The sequence below is a fragment of the Globicephala melas genome, chromosome 1 (assembly GCF_963455315.2).
Source record: "Globicephala melas chromosome 1, mGloMel1.2, whole genome shotgun sequence".
Classification (NCBI taxonomy): domain Eukaryota; kingdom Metazoa; phylum Chordata; class Mammalia; order Artiodactyla; family Delphinidae; genus Globicephala; species Globicephala melas.
Genome location: NC_083314.1, coordinates 46,873,952 through 46,897,166, shown reverse-complemented (window position 1 = coordinate 46,897,166; position 23,215 = coordinate 46,873,952). Strand labels below are relative to the sequence as shown.

The 23,215-nt window shown below is 38.6% G+C and overlaps 1 protein-coding gene across 1 annotated transcript in view; it reads right to left on the bottom strand.

Moving 5' to 3' along the window:
* Window positions 1–23,215, bottom strand: part of NMNAT2 (nicotinamide nucleotide adenylyltransferase 2) — a 196,013-nt gene that overhangs the window by 156,054 nt on the left and 16,744 nt on the right. The window lies entirely within an intron of this gene.

Sequence of the window (23,215 nt, the reverse complement as noted above, 5' to 3'; positions counted from 1 at the left end):
GACTGGTGATTAGGACCAAATCAAGTAGGGCTTGTAGGCTAGGGTAGGGTTTGGATGTTTTTCTAAGAGGAATAACTTAGAGAGGAATAACAGAAGGAAACCACTGAAGCTTTTAGGCAGAGAAGTGGTAAGTAATTTACATTTTTATAAGATCACTCTGGCTGCTAGGTGGAAAACGGGAAGGGAAGGAAAGCATTTAGGAAATCCTCCTGGTAGTCTAAGCAGGTGCAGTTGTCCTTGGACTAGGTGTTATAGAGGTGAAACTGATGAGAAGCAAAGGGTCTCAGGATAAGTTTTGTAGATAAAGTTTACAGTCTTTGCAAATGGATTGGATGTGAAGGATGAGGGAAAGAGAAATCTAGGAAAATGTCTAGAAATTTGGTTTAAGTAAATGAGTGGACTGAGAGTGAGAAAGATGGAGAAAAGAAGTTTCAGGGATGACCAATGTTCTATTCTGATACAATAAATAAACCTAATAATTTGAGATTTTTTTAAAATAGCCTTTCAAAAAACTGAGATATAACTGACATATGCATTGTATTAGTTTTAGGTACACATAATAATTCTGAACTTAGAGATCCATAAGTACAAATATTTACTTTTTTTGGGCTTCAAGATTCTTGGATAAATTTCTACCTATTTTAGTGGGTTGGTCATTGTTTCTTATTTAAGAGCATGTAGTTGGTGTACAGCAAATATTTGTTAAATTATGCTGAACAGCAAATTGATCCTAATATGCATAAAATTTCCAATTTAAAGATAAGTCCTAAGAACTGATGTATATTTGTAATTTGATGTATCTTCCCTCACAGGGGATGCAGATTAGTGGGACAGAAGAGCAGGAGCTGTTGAGGGGAGCCCGACTTGGGTAGGAAACTCTGACACTTATTAGCTGGGCAATAAATATTTATTGTCTGCCACATGCCAGATACTTGATTTAGAGGCTGTGAACAAAACAAAGTCCCTGCTTTAATACAGCTCTCATACTAGAGGGCAAAACAGACGATTGGAAAATAAAATAAAATAAACATAATGGTAACAGATACCATAATGAAAAATAAAGCTGGATGAGAAGAAAAGGAAAGGGAAATTCTCCTTTATTCAAGGTGGTCAGGGATGGCCTCTCTGATAGGATGGGATCTGAGCAGGGACCTGAAAGAAGTGAAGGAATGTGTCATTTGACTATCTGGGGAGGAACATACCTGGCAGAACAGCAAGTGCAAAGAGGCTGAGGAGCAAGAGTGTTTGAGAGTCTTCGACAAGCACACCCATGTGGCTGCACAAAAGAAAGCAAGTGGAAAAGTAGGACAGATCAATAGGGCCTCATAGGCCCTGGTGAGGGCTTTGGCTTTTTCACTGGGAGAGATAGGAAGTCACTGGAGGTTCTGAATAGAGAAGTTACATGAGCTGACTTACATTTGAAAAGTACCATTTTGGCAGGAAGTATAAATTTTGGAGTCATCAGTATAGTTTTATATTTAAAACCAAAGGATTAAATGAGGTCACCTAAGGAGTAGCATATATATATATATATATATATATATACACACACATAGAAGAAAAGAGGCCCTCAGATTCAGCCCCGGGGCACACCAAATTAGCAACAGTAGCTAACATTCACTGAATATCAGTAGAAGCCCAGGCATTATAAGCCATTTACAGATGTTAATTCACCATAATTCTATCCCATTTTAGAGATGAGCATAAGGGAGAACAGAGAAATGAAATAACTGGTCCTAGTAAGTATGGATTCAAATTCAAACCCTGGTAGTTTTGGTTGAAGGCCCTGTTGTTGATCCAAGCCTACTGTTTCATCTTGTTTCACTGCTCTGCTATACAGGCATACCTCGTTTTATTGAGCTTCACAGACATTGTGTTTTTTCAAATTGAAGGTTTGTGACAACCTTGAGTCAAGCAAGTATATCTACACCATTTTTTTCCAATATCATTTGCTCATTTTGGGTCTCTGTGTCACAGTATTTCAAACTGTTTTCATTGTTATTATATTTGTTATGGTGATCTGCAATCAGTTGTCTTTGATGTTACTACGGTAATTGTTTTGGAGCACCATGAACCACACCATATGAGACGGCAAACTTAATTGATAAATGTGTTCTGACTGCTCTACTGACCAGCAGTTACCCCATCTCTCTCCCTCTCCTTCGGCCTCCTTATTTCCTGAGACACAGTGATATTGAAATTAGGCCAGTTAATAACCCTAGAATGGCCTCTAAGTGTTCAAGTGAAAGGAAGGGTCAACTGATGCGGCAAGCTTCATCGCTGTCTTATTTTAAGAAATTGTCACAGCTACCCCAGCCTTCAGCATCCACCACCCTGATCAGTCAGCAGCCATCAACATCCAGGCAAGACCCTCCACCAGTCAAATGATTATAACTCACTGAAGGCACAGATGATGGTTATCATTTTTTAGCAAAAAAGTATTTTTTAATTAAGGTATGTACATTTTTTTTTTTTTTTTTTTTTTTTGCGGTACGCGGGCCTCTCACTGTTGCGGCCTCTCCCGTTGTGGAGCACAGGCTCCGGACGCACAGGCTCAGCGGCCATGGCTCACGGGCCCAGTCGCTCCGCGGCATGTGGGATCTTCCCGGACCGGGGCACGAACCCGTGTCCCCTGCATCGGGAGGCGGACTCTCAACCACTGCTCCACCAGGGAAGCCCTGTACATTGTTTCTTTTAGACATAATGCTATTTCAAACTTAATTGACCACAGTATAGTGTAAGCAGAAATTTTATAGGCTCTAGGAAACCAAAAAATTCATGTGACTCACTTTATTACAATATTCACTTTACTGTGGTAGTCTGGAACCAAATCTGCAATATCTCCAAGGTATACCTGGACTAACTGCATTCATAAAAATGAGGATAACTATACCCACCAAACCACAGAGATGTGAAGATTACCGGTAATGTAGAACACCTAGCATATAATAGATGGTCAATAAGTGATACCTATTTTATAAATGAGAGAATGGAACTTTGTAGCAGAGGTTTGAAGAACAGACTGAGAATTGCCATACCAAGTGTTCAGGTTTTCCCTCCTTTACCCAGGAAAAATGGAAAAGTAGGCAACAAAATTCAATGTAACTTGCTGGAATGACTGGACACTCACTCAACTCTACAAGTTAATTTTAATAAAAAGAAAGAAAGAAAAAAGTCCAATTCAACATTCCCACACAGAACAGTGGTCAATAAATATTTACCAATGAATCAAGTACAAAAATCTTTTTTTACCAGCCCAGGGCTGAGAGAGTAACAATGAAATGTGAATTTGTAACACAATGCAATAAATGTTTCAGTCTTGTAGGTTATGTCTTCTTAAGTAACAGTTTAAATTCTATAGATTAGATTAATTGGTTGTGATTCTAATTGTCTCTTGTAATTTTATTTGTGCTTATCTCTAATTTGTGTATCCCCAAAGAGGGTTCAGGAACTGGAATAGAAAAACATTGAAAGCAAATCTTGGTTCTGTCACTTGCTAATTGTTTGTCTTTGGGCAAGTCATTTATTGCTAAGACTGGAAGTACAGTAGTCCATCCTTATCCTCGGTTTCATTTTCTGAGGTTTCAGTTATGCCTGGTCAACCTCGGTCTGAAAATATTAAATGGAAAATTCTGGAGATAAACAATTCATACGTTTTAAATTACATGCTGTTGTGATTAGCATGATGAAATCTCACGCCCTCTGCCTCCATCCTGCCTGGGACCCCCAACCACCAACATAATCTGTTCCTGACATCTAACCATAGACATTGTCATGGCTGGATGATCCAGGATCACCCAAAGCAGATGATCCTTCTTCTGACAAATCCTCAGAATGTCAATAGTAGCCTAATGCTATGTCATTCATCTCACTTCATCTCATCATATAGGTGTTTTATTATCTCACATCATCACAAGAAGGGTGATAGAGTACAAGAAGAAATTTTTGAGAGACAGACCACATTCACATAACTTTTATTACAGTATATTGTTGTAGTTGTTCTATGTTATTATTATTGTTGTTAATCTCTTACTGTGCCTAATTTATAAACTAAACTTTATCATAGGTTTTTACGTATAGGGAAAAACATAGTATGTATAGGATTTGGTACTATCCCCAGTTTCAGGCATCCACTGGGGGACTTGGAACGTATCCCCCATTGATAAGCAGGGACTACTATACCATAATACATACCGTGTGTGCTTTATAGGGGTCCTATATGGATCAAATAAGACCATGTGTGAATAAATGAGGTTTTTTTTTTTCTTTTTTTTTTTTAAAGCATATCCTCAGCTTTAGGTCAAACTCCACAGTTGTTCCATACAAAATACCTACTGTTTTTAAGTGTTCAGTGTTTCTACTGATGAGTTTGTCAAGGATGTTTCTGGCAGTTCCAATCTTAGAGGGTAATGGCTTTGGGAATGTGCTAATAGTGTACATATATATCAACCAATGAAAACAAATACCAAAAAACGTACTAACAACAAATTTATTCTCAGTGAAGATTCCAAGGCTGGTCCATAAGCTATAGAAATAGGAACGTCAACCCTTGCATAATACATGTACCTTAATATATATCGTGATCTATTCTCAGGGGTGCTTATTTTAACTTAGGTAATATAATTTGGTCCAATATTTCAAGTTTCCAACAACCGGTTAATTGCTTTAGGCTGGAAAGGAGCCTGAGTCATTCTCCCACAACCTAAACTTTGCAATCTGCTCCAGCCAGTTCAGTTTCCAAATGGCTCAAGGCAGACAGTCCAACCCAGAACTTTCCCTGCAATAAATATCTATTCTGATGGGCAGGCTTAAGTGTCTATTGGGTCTGATTTGAAAGGTGCCTATGTAAAGTCTAGCAGTGTGGGTATGTATGCTCACTTATCTCCCTATTTACCTAGTCCGGATTAATCATCCATTTACATCACAAGTCAGGGTAAAACTATTCCATGTTTATGAAGCTGGGTTCCAAAATAATATTAGAGATCATCCTTCACAGGAAATGCACAAAGTCACACAGACAAATGTGGCTCCCTAGTTCCTGGGATCAATTCAGGTATTGAATATTTATTTCATGTTTCCTGGTAAAAATGATTCTGAGAAAAAAATATTATTCTAAGAAAACCATGACTCCTTGGGATTCTCTTCAGTTCTCTACATTTGTATAGTTCTTTCTCCTTTGTTTTCTCCGCTTCTCTTCAAGATAAACATCTTCAGGGATACAGCTAAAGTGATGGGCATTATTCTCCCGTTTTCCCCCCAAGGAGATATTTTTACATCTGTGGGATGAAAAATGTCCCCAAGATCAGGAAAAAAAAATGTACCCAAGATTAAGATCCTCCTTCCTCTAGCTCTAAATCTCCCAAGTCTCACTCAAACTTATGATTGCTCTAATTATTCTAATCATATTTCAAAATTGAAAGATGTTTCCAAATTTTAAAACCTGATCATCAATTATAAACATGCCAATTTTGCTGGCACCACAGTGAAGAAAAAAAGTACATGGGTCTTTATAACCAATAAGCATTGTATACCATTAAAAATAACAAATTTCTTCAACTAACTCAGATATTTGCTGATTTATTTATCATGACTTCTTTCAGATAATAGGGTGAGGGGCATGTACAAATCATTACTTTCATCTTGAGACCAAAGATCTCTTTTCCCAAGAGATAGAAAAATCAGTTCTAACAGACCTAGCAAGAAGTATAATTAATTAAGAAGTAAAATAATTCCTTGAAATGGCATCTGAGAATATCTCTGCCTCCCTCCTTTAAGTCACCCAAATGGAAAACACATTTGGTTCAAGGGAGCATTAAATAAAGGATAGGGGATGTAAAATACAAAATATTTTTTCTATTACATCAATACCTCACAATTTGGTTAAGTCAGATATAACCTAGAATTTCAATCCCATCATTTCTCAAACATAGAAGATGTAGAAAGCAGTTGGGGTTCCACTTCTAATACCCTGAACACCCCAAAATTAAACTCCCCCATGAAAAACAGGCCCGGGAACTAGAGGAGGAATGATAAAGATGGTGTGACATGATACCTTTTATTACCTCTACAATGGCTCTAGAGAAGTAGCTCAGATCAAAAGATTATCCTGGGATATGATGAATACCACGGTAACTATAGTTAACAGTACTGTACTGCATATTTGAAAGTTGCTGAGAGAGTACATCCTAATAGTTCTCATCATAAGAAAAAAATTTTTTGTAACTATGTATGGGGACAGATGTTAACTAGCCTTATTGTGATCATTTTGCAATACATACATATAATCAAATCATTATGTTTTACAGCTGAAACTAATATAATGTTTTTTGGGGGGTTTTGTTTGTTTGTTTTGTTTTTTTTGTGCGATCTTAGTTTCCCAACCAGGGATCGAACCCATGCCCCCTGCAGTGGAAGTGAGGTTTCCTAACCACTGGACCGCCATGGAATTCCCTAATATAATGTCATATGTCAATTACACATTATTATTATTATTTGAGTCATGCTATGTGGCCTGTGGGATCTTAGTTCCCTGATCAGGGATTGAACCTGGGCCCTCGGCATCGAAAGCATGGAGCCCTAACCACTGGACTGCCAAGGAATTCCAAATGACACCTCATTTAAAAAAAAAAAAGACTATCCTAACAAGAGAATGGATGGTGATCACTAAACGACGCTGCAGAATGTGAGGGTCACCAAAGCAAAAGCCGAATGTAAATACAGTCCCCACTCCATCTTTTTTTTCCATGTGGCCCTAAATTTGCAATACTAATGTCTCCACTATGTTAAATAACTAGCATGGGGTATCTGCATCTGGAGACCACTATTATAGCACTGATCTGTTCCCTAAGAAAATAAGTTTGTTAAAGAATTTTTGTTTCCCAATTTAAATGAATAAAGAAGTGAATAGGGGACTTCCGTGGTGCCACAATGGTTAAGAATCCGCCTGCCGGGTTTCCCTGGTGGCGCAGTGGTTGAGAGTCCGCCTGCCGATGCAGGGGACATGGGTTCGTGCCCCGGTCCGGGAAGATCCCACATGCTGAGGAGCGGCTGGGCCCGTGAGCCATGGCCGCTGAGCCTGCACGTCCAGTGCCCGTGCTCTGCAACTGGAGAGGCCACAACAGTGAGAGGACCGCGTACCGAAAAAAAAAAAAAAAAAAAAGAATCCGCCTGCTAATGTAGGGGACACGGGTTCGAGCCCTGGTCCGGGAAGATCCCACATGCCGCGGAGCGACTAAGCCCATGCGCCACTACTGAGTGCACTCTAGAGCCCGCGAGCCACAACTACTGAACCCACGTTCCACAACTACTGAAGCCTGTGGGCCTAGAGCCCGTGCTCCACAACAAGAGAAGCCACCGCCATGAGAAGCCCGTGCACTGCAACGGACAGTAGTCCCTGCTCACCACAACTAGAGAAAGCCCGTGCAGCAACGAAGACCCAAAGCAGCCAAAAAATAAATAAATAAATTTATATAAAAAAGGAAGTGACTAAAGCGAGACAAAGGGAAGAGGTGGGATAGTGGGGGAAAAAAACGCATACCTTACTTTCCAGCCAATTACTTCCTAAGTATCTCCAGAATTGTTCCATTTTTCTGTATCTTTCTGCTACTTTTCAGCTTCAGGACACCTTTCTCTCTCTCTCTTTAATTACTGAAGAATTCTGGCTGGATTTCCTGCCAGTAAGCTTTCCCTTCCTTAAGCCATTTTTCATATTCCAGCCAAAGGGATATTTCCCTAAAATATAAATCAAATCGTATCACTCTCTGGCTTTGAATCCTTCAATGGCTTCCTGCGGTCCTCAGAATACTATCCAAACTCTTAAAAGTCTAACAAGTCCCCTCATGATCTGGCTCCTAACTGCCCGCTCTCTTCACCCTATTCCCTTTAGTACAGCCACAATGAACTACTTTTAGGCATCAAATGTGGCATGCTCTCTCTTAGCCAGCAAACGCAAACCTAAATCGACTTAACTTATTTCCTGAGCCTTCTGTGAGCCCCGTAGGTCTGAGTTAATGCCTCTCCTCATAGGTGCTGGTTTTTTCTGTATCACAGCATTATCACAGTGTCCTGCATGGTGATTGCCTTTTGATTTGCTCACACTCTTCACCAACATTTATTCAGACCCTAGCATGAACCAGGCAGTGTGCTTAGCACTCTGCATTCATTATCCCATTTAATTTTCACTGAATCTCAGTTAAGTAAAATAGGTTCTTTGATTATACATTACAGCTGAGGAAACTGAGACTTACACGAGTAACTTAAGTTCACACAGCTAATAAGTGGGGGAGGCAGGCTTTGAACCTGGGTAGTCAACCTGGCTAGTACCCAACTCACCCCAAACTTCAATGAGAGCAGGAACAGCTTCTGTCTTGTTCGCTGTTATACCCCAGTGACTGTCACAGTCTGGCACATAGCAACGGCTCAAAAACTACTGGTTTCCTAAATGTGGAATGATTTTTCCTTATGACTGGCTCCACTCTGTGCATAATATTTTTACTCCTATTCTGAGTTGGATGTCTTAAAAACTAAGAAAAGGACTGCACCAAATAAATCCTACCAGGTATTAATTAGTAAGGCCTGTAACTATAAGGTCTGTAACTATAAGATCGGTGGGCCTGTTCTTCCCCTCTCCTCTCAAGCTCTCTTTTAGACCACGGTTGTGTTGTCCATTCTGGAAGGAATAAAGTCACACCCTGGAACAGGTTATTGTCAGCTGGAAGTAGACATCCATCTTCAAAGCCCTCTATGTATGTTCTTGAACTTTAGGGCCTGAAAAGTTAGAAACAACATTTCTCAGACTCTCTGGCAGTCAGACTTCTGGATACTAATTACATTCTACCAGGGGATGATCTGTGTGAGATTTGGAAGGCAAAAGTGATGAGAAAGCCACCTTACTACTGCTCTTGCTGCGAAGCAACACTGTTGGTGTGTGTTTGAAGCCAGACCCACATCCAGTAGCCCCTAAATTCTAGTCACCGAAGTCATGGGTGTTGAGAGGCAGTTTGGCAGCTTCCTGTGGACTACAGCTATCATGGTGTGCCCTTGAAATCTAGAGTCACGCGGTGGCACCTAACTTCAGTTTCTTTAGTACTCTCAAAGAATTTCCTAAGCACAGAGTCCCTTGTTTTTAATCCCTTTCTTCTTGAAATACCTAGAGTTGTTTCTGTTTCCTGAATTGAAACCTACGTGACACATCACCTTAAATGCTGTATCTAGCTGTACCCACTTTTTGTGTAGGCAAGAGCAAATTATATGTAAATGCGGTTATTTTGGAAATGTAAATATGCAATGAATAAGAAATTGATTGACAGGAATTAGAATAATGGATGAAAGAATTATAGGTTTTGTGTGTGTGTGTTTCCCGAGTAGGGGAAGGGAGATGGTGGGGAGGATGAATCAAGCAGAATGATAGATGATGACTGGGAAAAGAGAGACAGAAAAATGAGTACAGAACCCTAGGGTTCTACAAGGGAATAGCAGAGCAGAATTAATAATCAGTTTTTTTGAAGAACTTGATCCAATAATTGTTTATATGTGTGGAGCCATTTAGAGCTGACAGTGCTTTCACACATGTTATTCTATTCGATTCTTGTAATAAATGATGTTGTGAACTAAGCTTTTGCAGGCTCTGTTATGGATTTTTCATATGGGGAAAGAAAGCAAGGCTCAGGGAGTTTAAGTGACTTCCTCAAGGTTACAGCTAGTAAGTGAGTAGATCAGACCCTTGATTCCAAATTCCAGTGTCCTACTCCAGGCTGCTGGCTACAGAAATCACTTTGGCTTAAGAATGAGGGAGAATTGAGGAATTCAGACTGTCAAGGATGATAACCATGCTATTTTAAATCTGAACACAAAGGCTGCAGAGCCCAGTCATCAAGACCTTTGCCTTACTCAGAATTAGGAAGTGCCTTTCTTTGTTCTTTCCCAGTCACTAAGCCCTGAGAGGTAGGACCTGAGTGGCCTGGCAGTGGAGTTAAGGAGCAAAGTGGATTCAGTCTCCACGCTGCATAGGTAAAATTGGCATTTTGTAAATAGTCTTGGCTTGATGTTCCCATACTCTATAGTAAAGTCATTCTTGTGCTTAAAAGTCTGGCTGAGTTCTCATTACTCATCATAGAGAAAGGCACTGGGGCAAAGTAAGAGTAAGTTTTGGTTCTAAGGTCACATTAAAGACAGGACCCTTTGAGTGCTCTGGTGTGCCTCGTGGTGAATGGGATGCCTTCTTTACAGGGGGCCCCTGATGTCTGTGTCCACCTTCCACACAGTCCCACTCAGCTCTCATACTTCCTATCATCTCTGTCAGTCCTACTCTAAAGTGAAGATAGGCAAGCGGTCTTGCTTGGGGAACAGAGAGAGATGTCTCCACTGGGGCAGAGTCTTGTACAAATAGCTACTGAGAAGTGGCGTGGGAGAGGGAAGGATGAATAAGCAGTCAATTAGGGGAATCAAAAGGAGTTGTTCTACTATTTATTTCCTCTGCCTGGAGGACACTTCAGTATCTGGTGAAAGGACGACAGTCCTCAGTCCTCTGGGTAACTGGCATGATGATAAACACAGATGCATCTGGCCCTGATTTTGGAATTGTGGGGATGAGCGAAGTTTCCTTTAGTTGCTCCCTTGATTAGCCACTCCTCTACATACACATAAAAGATGCACATCTTAAACAGGCTGCAGGGGGAGTACAGAAAAAAATGTTTAAGAAGCTTGGTAGAGCCATTTGGGTACAAAGAATACATTTATCCCAGGTGATTAGTGTTCATTGCTTAACGCTTCCTGGGGAGGATTAGTTCTTGGCCTTCTCTGGTTAGCCCAGTCCTCACTGAAAAGGTGCTCTTTAAAGTGATAGACACACAAGTTACTAAAATTATTCTATATTTTTATATCAAACTAATTCAATTTATCTTCTTTCCAATTAGTCTGAATGAGTGTGATAATATAGAGATTGCAAAGTTATTTAAGAAAGAAATTCCAGAGTCAAAGAAGAGGGTGGTTGAGCTGCTGTTTTGCTCACCAAACTTGGAGGTGGCCTTTGAGACAGATGGTAAGAAAGATACTTTTCTTTTATGCGTGTGGTAGACACTGTTGTTTGCCAGTTCTCTTCTTCCTTTTTTTAGGCTGCCATTCCCAGCTCTCTTTGAGGCCAGTGAGGCTATGTGACCCAGTTCTGGCCAAAGACACATGAGGGAAATTAGGCTGGGGTGGGAGGAGTAATTTACTCCTGGGAATGATTTTTACTCCTGATAGAGACAAGAGATGGGAGTTCAATACAATTGTATGAAAATGTGATCTTGCAGCTGCAGCAACAATTCTGTTACCATGAGATGACTATCTGAGGAGGAACATTCAACACTCAAGGATGTCAAACTAAAAATATATATATATATAGATAGATACATCTTCAATGACATCATTGAGCTGCTTCCCAACCCTGGAACCATCTGTCTCCAGATAAATGTGTTAATTGCTTAAGCCATTATTTGTCACATGTCCTGTGATTTGCAACTATATGTATCCTGACTGATACAACAGACCTAGCAAACAAAAGGATTCTTCAAGTAGGGCTGCCATTACCCCATTCGACACCTCTGTGTAAATTAGATAAGACGCTTCTTCCTCTAGATGGATTTCAAGTCCTACTTGTTTCCTTTGCCAAGTGCCCTGATGCCATTATAGATCACCAACTTGCCTCCTTAAGTACATCAGAGGGCTACCTCTGTTCAAAGGACTCAGATGCCAATTGCAAATAAGGGGGAGAAAGCAATGAGGCAATACAATTTTGAGATTGACTGACTAAAATTTGGGCTGTTGTTATTGTTACTGCTCTTCATTTTAAACAATGAATTTGTTTTTAACTCCAAATCCAATATTGGATTTTTCATTATTCAATAATGTACCCCAAAATACAATTCTGGGAAAAATACTAGTTAGTACAAAATTCTGTTTTTAAGTTTGTGCTACCACACTTCTGCCAATAACCTGTTAAAACTGGGCTGATGAAAACCATATCGAAGCAATATAACCACTTGCAATATGAAACTGTTATGGTGCAGATTACTTAATTCTCCTACTCCTCTATTAAAACTGCTAGAAGCACTGCTTTTGTATAATTAGCATGACATCATTTATCCTTCACATGATGCAAGTAAATTTACGTATTAGGTCAGCCGCTACTCATTAGTTGGCACTATGTCATTTTCATCAATTTTAATCAAAGTTTCAAGTTATTAAACAACTTAAACCAAAGTACTTTTCTGTGAAAACATCTTTCCAATTAATTTTATCACTATAAAAGCTAGTTTTGCCCACATAACTGGTAAAACTAATCAATATGAGTACAGCCATATATGCAGGACACTTATTAACACTTTAAGAGATGCAAATTAATAGGAGTCTGACATGCTTTTCCACTCATTTAATATTATATGCTGTTACTTTAGGCTACTCATTAGTACAAACTCACCTAGAAACAAACATGGGGACTAACATTATATGACAAGATTGAGAATAATCTTAGACGATCATAAAATATAAACACATTTAAAAAATCCTCTTTGAACTCTTAGACGCATTTGAAAACTTTGAGATAATGCATTTAATACAATAGGCTGACAGCCTGAATAGACAAAACAATCATCATAAGTAGACTCAGATGTTATAACTAAACAGGATACAATATATACATTGTATTTATATAGTATATATTTAGTATATATATAGTATATAGTATATATAGTATACTATATATAGTATATATAGTATATATATAGTATATATAGTATATATATACTATATATATAGTATATATATACTATATATATAGTATAGTATATATAGTATATATATAGTATATAGTAATATATAATACATTGTATTTATATAGTATATATAAATATACACTTATATATATCAATTTTAAGATTTACCATAAAGCTACAGTAATCAAGACTGTGTGGAATTGGCAAAAGGATAGACACATAGATAAATGGAACAGAAGAGGCCAGAAATAATCAACTGATTTTTAACAATGTGCAGAGACAGTTCAATGGAGAAAGTATAGTCTTTCCAATAAATGATACTGAAACAATTCAGCATACATATGCAAAAGAAAGGGAAAAAAAAAAGAACCATGTCACAGACTTCACACCTTATGCAAAAATTAACTCAAAGTGGACCATACATCTCAATGTAAAATGTAGAAATATCAAGTTTCTAGAAGAAAATATAGAAATTTGCATCATCTTGGATTTGGTGATAAGTTTTCAGATATAACACCAAAAGCACAATCCAAAAAAAGAAAAAATTGGGCTTCCCTGCTGGTGCAGTGGTTAAGAATCCGCCTGCTGATGCAGGGGACACGGGTTCGAGCCCTGGGCCGGGAAGATCCCACGTGCTGCGGAGCAACTAAGCCCGTGAGCCACAACTACTGAAGCCTGCGCGCCTAGAGCCCGTGTTCCGCAACAAAAGAAGCCACCGCCATGAGAAGCCCGTGCACCTCAATGAAGAGTAGACCCCGCTCAGTGCAACTAGAGAAAAGCCTGCATGCAGCAACAAAGACCCAATGCAGCCAAAAATAAATAAATACATTTATTAAAAAAAAAATTGATAAACTGGTCTTATCAAAATTACAAAGTTTGGCTTTGCAAACAAACGAACCACCATGGTTAAGAAGAATGACAAGACAAGCTATAGAGCTGGAGAAAATATTTGCAATTCACATGTCCAATAAAGGACTTAGAGCCAGAGTATAAAAAACTGCTATAACTCAACAAGAAAACAACCCCCCTCCAAAAAAAAGATGAGCTACTTTTCCAAAGAAATTATATAAATGGCGCATAAGCATATGAAAAGATGCTCAAAGTCATTAATCATTAGGAAAATGAAAATGAAAATTACAATAAGATACCTCTATTCACCTACTAGAATGACTAAAATTTTTTTTAAAATTAACAATTCCAAATGCTAGTTAAAATGCTGTGCAACAAGCACTCTCAGTCATTGCTTGTGGAAATACAAAATGGTACAGCTAGTTTGTAGTTTCTTAACAAAGTAAAACATACACTTATAATATGGCCCAGCAATCCCAATCCTAGGTAATTATGAAAGTGAATTGAAAAACTTGTAAATATAGAAGTCTGTTAATGACCATTTACAGTAGCTCTATTCATAATCACTAAAAACTAGAAGCAACTGAGATGTCCTCAGAGGTGAACAGATTCACAAATTGTAATACCTCTGTACAATGGAATACTACTCAGCAATTTTTACAAAATGAACTCTTGATTCACACAACAACAAAGATGAATCTTAAATGCATTTGGTAAGTGAAAGAAGCCGGATCTAAAAGACTACATGCTGTATGGTGCTATTTAACTGGCATTCTGCAAAAGGCAAAACCGTAGAGACAGAAAATACAGATCAGTGGTTGCCAGGAGTTGGGAAGAGGTTGACTGCAAAGGGGCTGGCACAAGGCACATTTTAGGTGTTGGAAATCACTGTGGTGGTGGATATGTGACTCTATGCATTTGTCAACACCCATAGAATGTTACACCTAGTCTAAGAAGGTGTAATTTACTGTAAAACTAAGAGTGAAATTTACTGTATGCAAATTTTCAGAATCAACCAGGATGATGGGGGTAAGGGTGGGAGGATCCCAGGATGGAATGCAGACTAACAAATGTAACTGTATTACAAATATATGATATAACCTAACTGAAATGGATGGGAGAAAATGAGCTGACCAAAGTAATTTTGGAAATGTGTTTTGACTGGCTATCATAAGGCTAAAGTAAATGCAACTGTACATAAATGCCTTACTTTTCTTGGTAAATTTGTTTCTCACAGGGGTATAAGTTAGCAATTCTGAAACTACTATGCATGTATACTAGGGTTGAACAAATAAGTAAATAAGTTGTAGCTAATGAAAGCCAGGTTTCTCACTGTCAAAGAAAGAAGTTACAAACAAGCAGAGAAGGCTAGAATGAACCCTGTAGTTCTAGATTAAAACTGATTCTATATGTATGAATTCACCATGTGTGTATACACAGGTAGAAAGATACAGAAATAAATATAAATTTGTGTGTACATATGAGTTAGCAAACATACATACATTTCCCTTTCTATCTGCTCAAAGGGCCTAGAAGCAATGGCATCCCATTAGTGATGAGCACCCCAATCTTGCTTTCTAATTATCATTCTCCAATAAAGAAACCAAGACTCTTTGAAGAAATGGCTGATTCTATGACTGGGATGAGGAAAATACAAGTCTGGAGCTTCTTGTAGTGTCACAAAGTAAGGAAGTGCTAAAAAAAATAAAGGATAAGGCATGTCCCTTAAGGGATAAGGTCTTCGGGGCATCCAAGACTGCTCACACATTCTGTATTATGCTAGAAGGACTTCACAGGGCTCAACATATTATTGTACTAATGACTAAAATTTATCACAATGACACAATAAGGTTACACAGCAGATAATTGAGGGAAAAAGACACATTGGCCAGAGTCTGGAGAAATCCACCCACAGGCTTTCTATACCAGAGGTCCAGGAGAGGACACACTAGGTGTGTTCCCTTTGCTAGCAGTGAAAATGCAGTGGCACATGTGTAATGTTTCTCCTAGGGAAGCCCATTTAAGACTCAGCGTTTAGGGATTTTGGGGGAACTAGTCATGTAGGCATGCTTTGGCTGGCATCTACCAAAATCCCAGGCTCTCAGAAGGAAACAGGTATTCAGTGTCTTAAGTGGGCAAAACAACCTTACCAGTATAGAGAATTTTCCATATCAGGGTGGGGAAGTTTTCACAAGCCAAGTTCACAGATGCCAGCCAAGGGCAACCTTGCAAGCAGGCCCTTCTAAAGATAGCAGCCTCTGGCCTGCTGTGTTAACTCTTTCCTGCACAGGGTATATCAAAAGGACACAGGACCCAGGGCCAAAACTGGAACAATCTGAACAACAAAATAAATAATTACAGTATTGGATTATAATTCAAAGAATAAAATAGATATCCATGAGTCTATACCGCTATAAATAAGTGAAATAAATAAATAAATTGGGTGGCGGACAAATCTTTGTTACAGGAGAATTCCATATAATAATATAGAAGGAATTAAAGAAATTGAAAATCACCATTAGAGCAACACAGTGATAACTGCTTCAAGAAAGATCCCCTAAAATTAGCAGGTGAAGCTAAGAAGAAACAGAATATTTGCATAGCTTCAAAGTACCTCACCTCCCAAAAAAGAACATTAATTATTGTGGTGGTTTAAGCATTTGTTCACAAATTCTTTAACAATCATCCTTCTGGAATGTGAAGCCTAATTCCCTTCTCCTTGAGTATGGACTGGACTGGGCTTCTTCTAGCAAATAGAGCATGGAAAGGGAAAAATAGTAACTTTACAGTACAGAAAACTGGCAGACTCCAGCTTAACCATGTGATTAACATCATCAGTTATGTCATGTTGATACCAGGTACCCCTGATATGATGTAATAGGAAGGGCACTTCATTCTGTGATATCATTTCCAAGTTTAGTCTAGTCATGAGAAAACATCAGAAAAATCCCAGTTCAGGGATATTCTACAACATACCTGATCAGTAGTCTTTAAAATTGTCAAGGTCACGAAAAACAAGGAAAGACTGAGAAATTATCACAGATTTAAGGGAACTTAGATGCAATGACCAAGTCTAACATGGACTGGGTCTCAAAGCCGAAAAAGGACATTAATGGAAAAACTGGTGAAATCAGAATTTAGTTAGTAGTTTAGTTAATAGTATTGTACTAATGTTAATTTCACAGTGTCAGCCATTGTACTATGGTTATAAAACAATGTTAATGTTAGGGGAAGCTAGATGAAGGATATTCATGAGCTCTTCAACTATATTTACAACTCTTCTGTAAATCTAAAGTTATTTCAAAACAGCAACAAAAGAATTTTTAAGCACTTAGGCTGGCGCATAGTAGTTGCTAACTAATGTTAGCTTCTCTTGGTTAATTTATTTGGTAATCATTCCCAGAGGTTGATAGTGATGGGAAATCTCTCTTGTTGCCTTTACTCCAAATAAAAACTGTATTTCTGTACTTCCCTGGTGGCACAGTGGTTAAGAATCCACCTGCCAATGCAGGCGACAAGGGTTCGAGCCCTGGTCCAGGAACATTCCACATGCTGCGGAGCAACTAAGCCCGTGTGCCACAACTACTGAGCCTGTGCTCTAGAGCCTGCGAGCCACAACTACTGAGCCCACATGCCACAATTACTGAAGCTTGCGCTCCCTAAAGCCTGCATGCTGCAACTACTGAGCCCGCATGCTGCAACTACTGAAGCCCGTGCGCCTAGAGCCCATGCTCCGCAACAAGAGAAGCCATCACAACGAGAAGCCCGTGCACCGCAACGAAGAGTAGCCCCCGTTCTCCGCAACTAGAGAGAGCCCGCGTGCAGCAACGAAGACCAAACGCAGCCAAAAATAAATAAATTTATATTTTAAAAAAATAGTTAAAAACTGTATTTCTAAGGATGAATGATTTTAGTGGAGACTATTTTCCAGAGTGCCAACATGGCTGGAGATTAGGTCTGGACCCGTGACCACTCAGGGGTAAGATGAGCTGGCTACATACACCCCTACAGCTGGCCTCAACCCTGCTAGCGCAGCTATCTAAGCCTGTGTTCTTGAGGCTGTTTGGAAATGTATGGCTTGGGATGCCAGACTCAAACCAATACTGAAGCCAGAAATACCTAAAAATGGGACAGTGTAAAATAAATGTGGCCAGTATGGGCCTTACTGCTGGCCCTAAGGGTTCTAGATATTACTAAGTTCAACAGTGGTCAAGTAAGAGGCTGGCGAAGGGTGAAGAGGCAGCTTTGGAATACTGTAAGCTGTAAGTTTTACCTGTGCTTCATCCTACATTAAAATATTTTTTTCTCCCATTGGAAATGAGCTTTGTAGTTTTACCTGGCTAAGCTCTTTCTTGCTCAGTGGCTTTTGTAAAACTACAGTGAAGTAGTTTTTGCTTATTATTTATGCTCCCACCTACTTCCAAAAAGGATCTAAGATGGCTTATTCCCCAAACAATTTTGCTAACCCTAGGCCTTCATTCTCTTCCAGACCATCTGTTCCTTTTCACCATGAAGTCATAGTACTAAATTTGTGACAGTACAATCATTCCCATGGCAACAGGATGTGGTCCTCAACACTGAATCCTGATTTCACTCTGACCAAGATCAAGTGGCAGGAAGATCGGGAAGTATATTCTAACATTTTCTATTCTTTTTCAAGTTTTGTTTCTCTCTGAAGAAGTTCTTAATTTTGATTCTAAAATCTTACATTCAGCCTAGATATGTGTTTTTGCATAGTTTACATATGAAACATTCTTTCAGTAAATAATTAGATATGCAAGCCAAAAAATAAGTTGAGAATAATCACACAAGCCTACACACACACACACACACACACACACACACACACATACACTGTGATGTATAAACTTGCTTGACAGTGGGATGTTTTACAAATACCTTTCTGGTTTGTATAGAAGAAAAGAGAACACAGAATCCATTTAAAAGACACGAAACTTCTAAGCCTAAGAAATTTGCTTTGATGACTGTGATAGGCAGTGGAAGGCAGCTGACCTAGTTCCTACTTAGTGCTTTCCTTATCTTGCTGAGCACAGGTAAAACATCAGAGGGTCTTCCCATGTGAGACCAGAGCAAGATAGACAGATGGCTGGCTTTATTTATATAAATGACCAATACCTGGATATTCTGCCCATTTGTTTTAATCACACTCAGCCTAATTACACAATCTTTGGAGAGACTTCTTAGAACGCCATTTACTATACTGTGAAATTGAGTATAGGGCATGAACTTTGAAAAGAGAACTAGTTACTGGAGTATCAGAAAATACTGATTGGTACATTAAGTTAGCAGCCTTACAGGACACGTGGCAAAGTGTGTTATAATGAGGCTCTGCTGGACATTCCATATTATGTCATATATGTTATATATTATATAATACATATAACATTAAATATGTATCATAACATATAACATGTGATGTGTATATGTATATAACAGAAGAAAAGTGTAACATGTAAGAACTATCTTCTCTCTCCCTCTGTTCTCCCCCAGCTTCCATGTTGAGTTAATGGGCTAAGTGGGGGGAGGTAGAGGAAGAAAAGGTGATAAGAGCTAGAAAAAATAGCTGGAGGAGAAGCTAAAGTGATTTATGTTAATGTTTTAAAAGGTAAGAAATTACTTGCAGTGGAAAACATGTGGAAGGAAGAGGAAGTGGAAAGAGAAAGTAGACAAGTGAGAGATAAGGTGAGTGACTAAAAAGCTGAAAAGGGGCATTTTGACAGCAGTTCCTCCGTGATGTGGGTGTTTTGGGGGAAACAAACAGAAAAGCAGGATTTTAAAGTTCTGTTGTTTGTTATGTTATATGATTCACCACTTTGCTACCTCTTCAAGACTTCAGTAAAGAGAAATTATTTTTCAAAGCTCTTTAGAGATGGATTCGTAATTCTTCTGAATGAGATAAAATGTTCAGATGGACACTAAGGGCTGGAGTAAGCCCTATTCTGATTTTACATATATATAAAATCAGCTTCTCTTGAGGAAAAACACCAGCAGTGCCACCACTACTGCTATCTTTTACCCTTGGAAAATATGTTGGCCAGAGCTATCCCACTCCCAAGTCATGTCACATTTGTAGTGGCCAGAGATGGGTGGCATTCTATGGTCTGGAGTTTTTAACTCTAATGAAATTTAATTTTAGCCTTTAAGAATTTAGGAGTTTAGATGATCAAACATGGAAGAGTGGAAAAAGGCACTATGACTGCTTTAGAGAGGCCTAAGGCCAAGCCCTAAACCCAGTCTTTGAGGACTAAGAGAAGGCAAAACCAGACTACAGAGAGCACCATGACACCTAAAGAATAGGCCTCACTGACAATGAGATGTCACATTCAGGCTTGCTCCAATCTGACACTGATCTCCTGAGTCTTGTTACACACATTGTGACTGGTCAGAAAATGCAGAGACTCCTACTGTACCCATGTATAGGAATATGGCAGTAAGTGGTATGGAAGACTTTGCATGAAGGTCATCATCACTTTTGATGTCATCAACATTTTCTAAGTATAGACATCCTAATGGAGCATATGTAATGATTCAGGGGAGGGTAAGGTAAAACAAGATGGAAGAGATCATCAGGATAGAAATGGGAGGCCAGGGCAGGAATAGGAAGGATCAACTATTCCCCACTGTCCTGCATAACATTAGTTCATAAGATGTGCTGTGTTTTGTTTTGTTTTTTAAGGATCTGTGGGAAGCTAATTTTGGACACATTGCATATTTTTTTTTCCCTTTGGGAAATACATACTTGCATGTTATAGGGTCTGTGATGTCTCACCAAGAAAAAAACTTCTATTAAACCATTGTTGCCCAAACTTATTTGGTGATAGAATACATTATTTAGCAACATCTATTAACATCCAAAGAGGCTACTATTATTCAGAACACATATTGTTTAATATTGGGGTATATTATGTGTATGAAACCATTTTATAACAGGTTATATTACTCTTATACCTAAAAAAAAAAAAAAACATACTGAGGGACACCGACATTTGTCAAGCTATACCCAATTACTGTGACTTTTGATCTTCCTGTAATTTCAGTGTAGGGCTTCACACTACTATACTTGCTTCATGAAAACTGGGTGGGGTTTATATTTGCACTTTCTACAGAGATGCATGCTTTCTCCATTTCTGCTAAACGCTCAGTGCCTTTATAATGCCTGTTACTACCCAGGAACTATCATTTGGCAAATCTCTAGGATATAAACTTTCCTTTGCAGAGTTGCATGCATCAGAGTTTTGTTTTGTTTTGTTTTTTAACTCCCTCCCACCAAAACCAACCTCATTCCTCAGGAACTGCTTTCTGCTAGGGGACTACTTGAATAAATCCACCCTAACGTTACCATGTTACGCATTTGCAACATAAAAAGGGCCTGCTGAAAATGCAGTGCCTTTATCCCAAAAAAGAAAGTTCACGGTAGGGGTTTCCAGAACTGGAGGAAGTTAACAATAGAAAATGTTTGGGGTTAGATGGCTCTTTAATGATCCACAGATTGTACCACTTAAGAAGTCACCTCTTGTCTTTACATGAAGGGAAATTAATTTGCAGAATGATGCTCTATTTGAAGAAGCCATGCTTGACTGTGTGGTGTATTTCTTTTCGATAGTCCAAGAACTGCTGGTGCAGTGTTTTATGAATAACATTCAGCGTAAGGGAGTATCTATTTACATTGAATAAATAAATAAATGACTATCTGCATGGCTGTGGATTTTTTTGTTTTTAATTTTTTGTCTATTTGTAAACAGATAACATACTCACATGATACAAAATGCAAAGGACAGAAAACAGCATACCATTAAAAGGATGTTTCTCTCCTTCCTCTGTCCCTCAGTGATCCTGTTTTCCTCTCCAGAGGCAACAATTACTGCCAGTTTCTTAAATATCCTCCCATGGATATTCTATGTGTTTACAAACATACACATACTTTCTTTTTCACACAGATGCTAGCATAATATACATACTGTTTTCTACCTTGATTTTTCTCTTATCAATATATCTTAAATATCCTTCCATATTAATATATGGAGAGCTACTGCCTTGATTATTTTAACAGCTGTGTGGTGTTCACTGAATGCCTGTTATTTTATTTCATCATTCTATTGAGGGATATATTGTTGCCAATCTTTCATATCATTAACTATGCTGCATTAGTAGACTCACTGAATAAACACCTAGAAATGCAATTTGTGTCTATGGGTATGTACATTTTTACTTTTGAAAGCTATTTCCCAATTGTTCTCTATCCCTTATACACTCACCAACTATGTACGAGTGGCTACTTCCTTAAATCTCTATTAAATCAGTATTTTATCAAATGCTTTGATCTTTGACAATTTGATTGGGAAAAATTGTGTATATTTTTATAACCTGAGAACCAAAGATAGTTAGGGAAGTGACAACTTAGGATAAGTGTAAAGGGCATTTACCTATCTTTTCCATTTGTAATATGAGACAGAATTCCTTATCTTACTTTTTTTTTTTTTTTTTTTTACCACACCCGTGCAGCTTGTGTGATCTTAGTTCCCCAACCAGGGATCAAACCCATGTCCCCTGCAGTGGAAGCATGGAGTCCTAACCACTGGACTGCCAGGGAACTCCCTCCTCATCTTACTGAATTCAAGAACTTGTCCCTAAGTAGAGAGGTATTGGATTAAGATAATAAGTTGATCTTAAATCAAAAGTGATTGAGATTTAAGTAGGTTACCTCAAAAGGTTAAAGACTCTTTATACCAAGAGGTCCTTATATATACATTAATTCTGGCCTTGACACTTTGGAAGTAGGGGGAAGACTATAACCTCTCTAGGGTTTTCTAGCTTCATGATTTCTGTAATTCTGCAGATATATGAAGTATTAAACGATGAACAGAATACTTTAATTACCAGCATTCACAATTACAGTTTGTAAAATAAAGAGAACACATTTCTTTTATAGATCACCAAATATAAATCAGGAGAAAAGGAGGGAGACCCCAGCTGTCTCCACCTTCACCCTCCTAGTCCCGTGGTCACAGCCAGTTGGAGCCATTCAGTATCGCTAATTGTAAATTCACACCTCTCACCAGAACCACAGCTCCTGGGCTTCCTGCTAGTTCATTTCATTATTCTTGCCACACATATTCTCTCAGTTTATCAGGTCACCTCCCCCTGCCTCTATCCTTCCCAACCCAAGACAACCCAGTCTTCTTCCCAATGAGAAATTTATCTACATCACTATTCATCCTTGCTTTCTTCTTTTTTTTTTTTTAATTTTTATTGGAGTATAGTTGATTTACAGTGTTGTGTTAGTTTCAGGTTACAGCAAAGTGAATCAGTTATACATATACATATATCCACTCTTCTTTAGATTTTTTCCCATATAGGCCATTATAGAGAATTGAGTAGAGTTCCCCGTGCTGCTTTCTTCTTTTCTAACATAAAAATGCAGCATAAAGTCAATGTCCATCCTGACATTGCCAGAAATATAACCTTAACCAATTTTCTCCCTTTTTTTGGGTTGTATTTAAATTTTAGTTTGGGTACTGCATTTATGCTATGGGCAGGGGTTGGGTATGGACATGGTTTGGGGACCAACACCATGTAGACTGCAGCCACTGTCT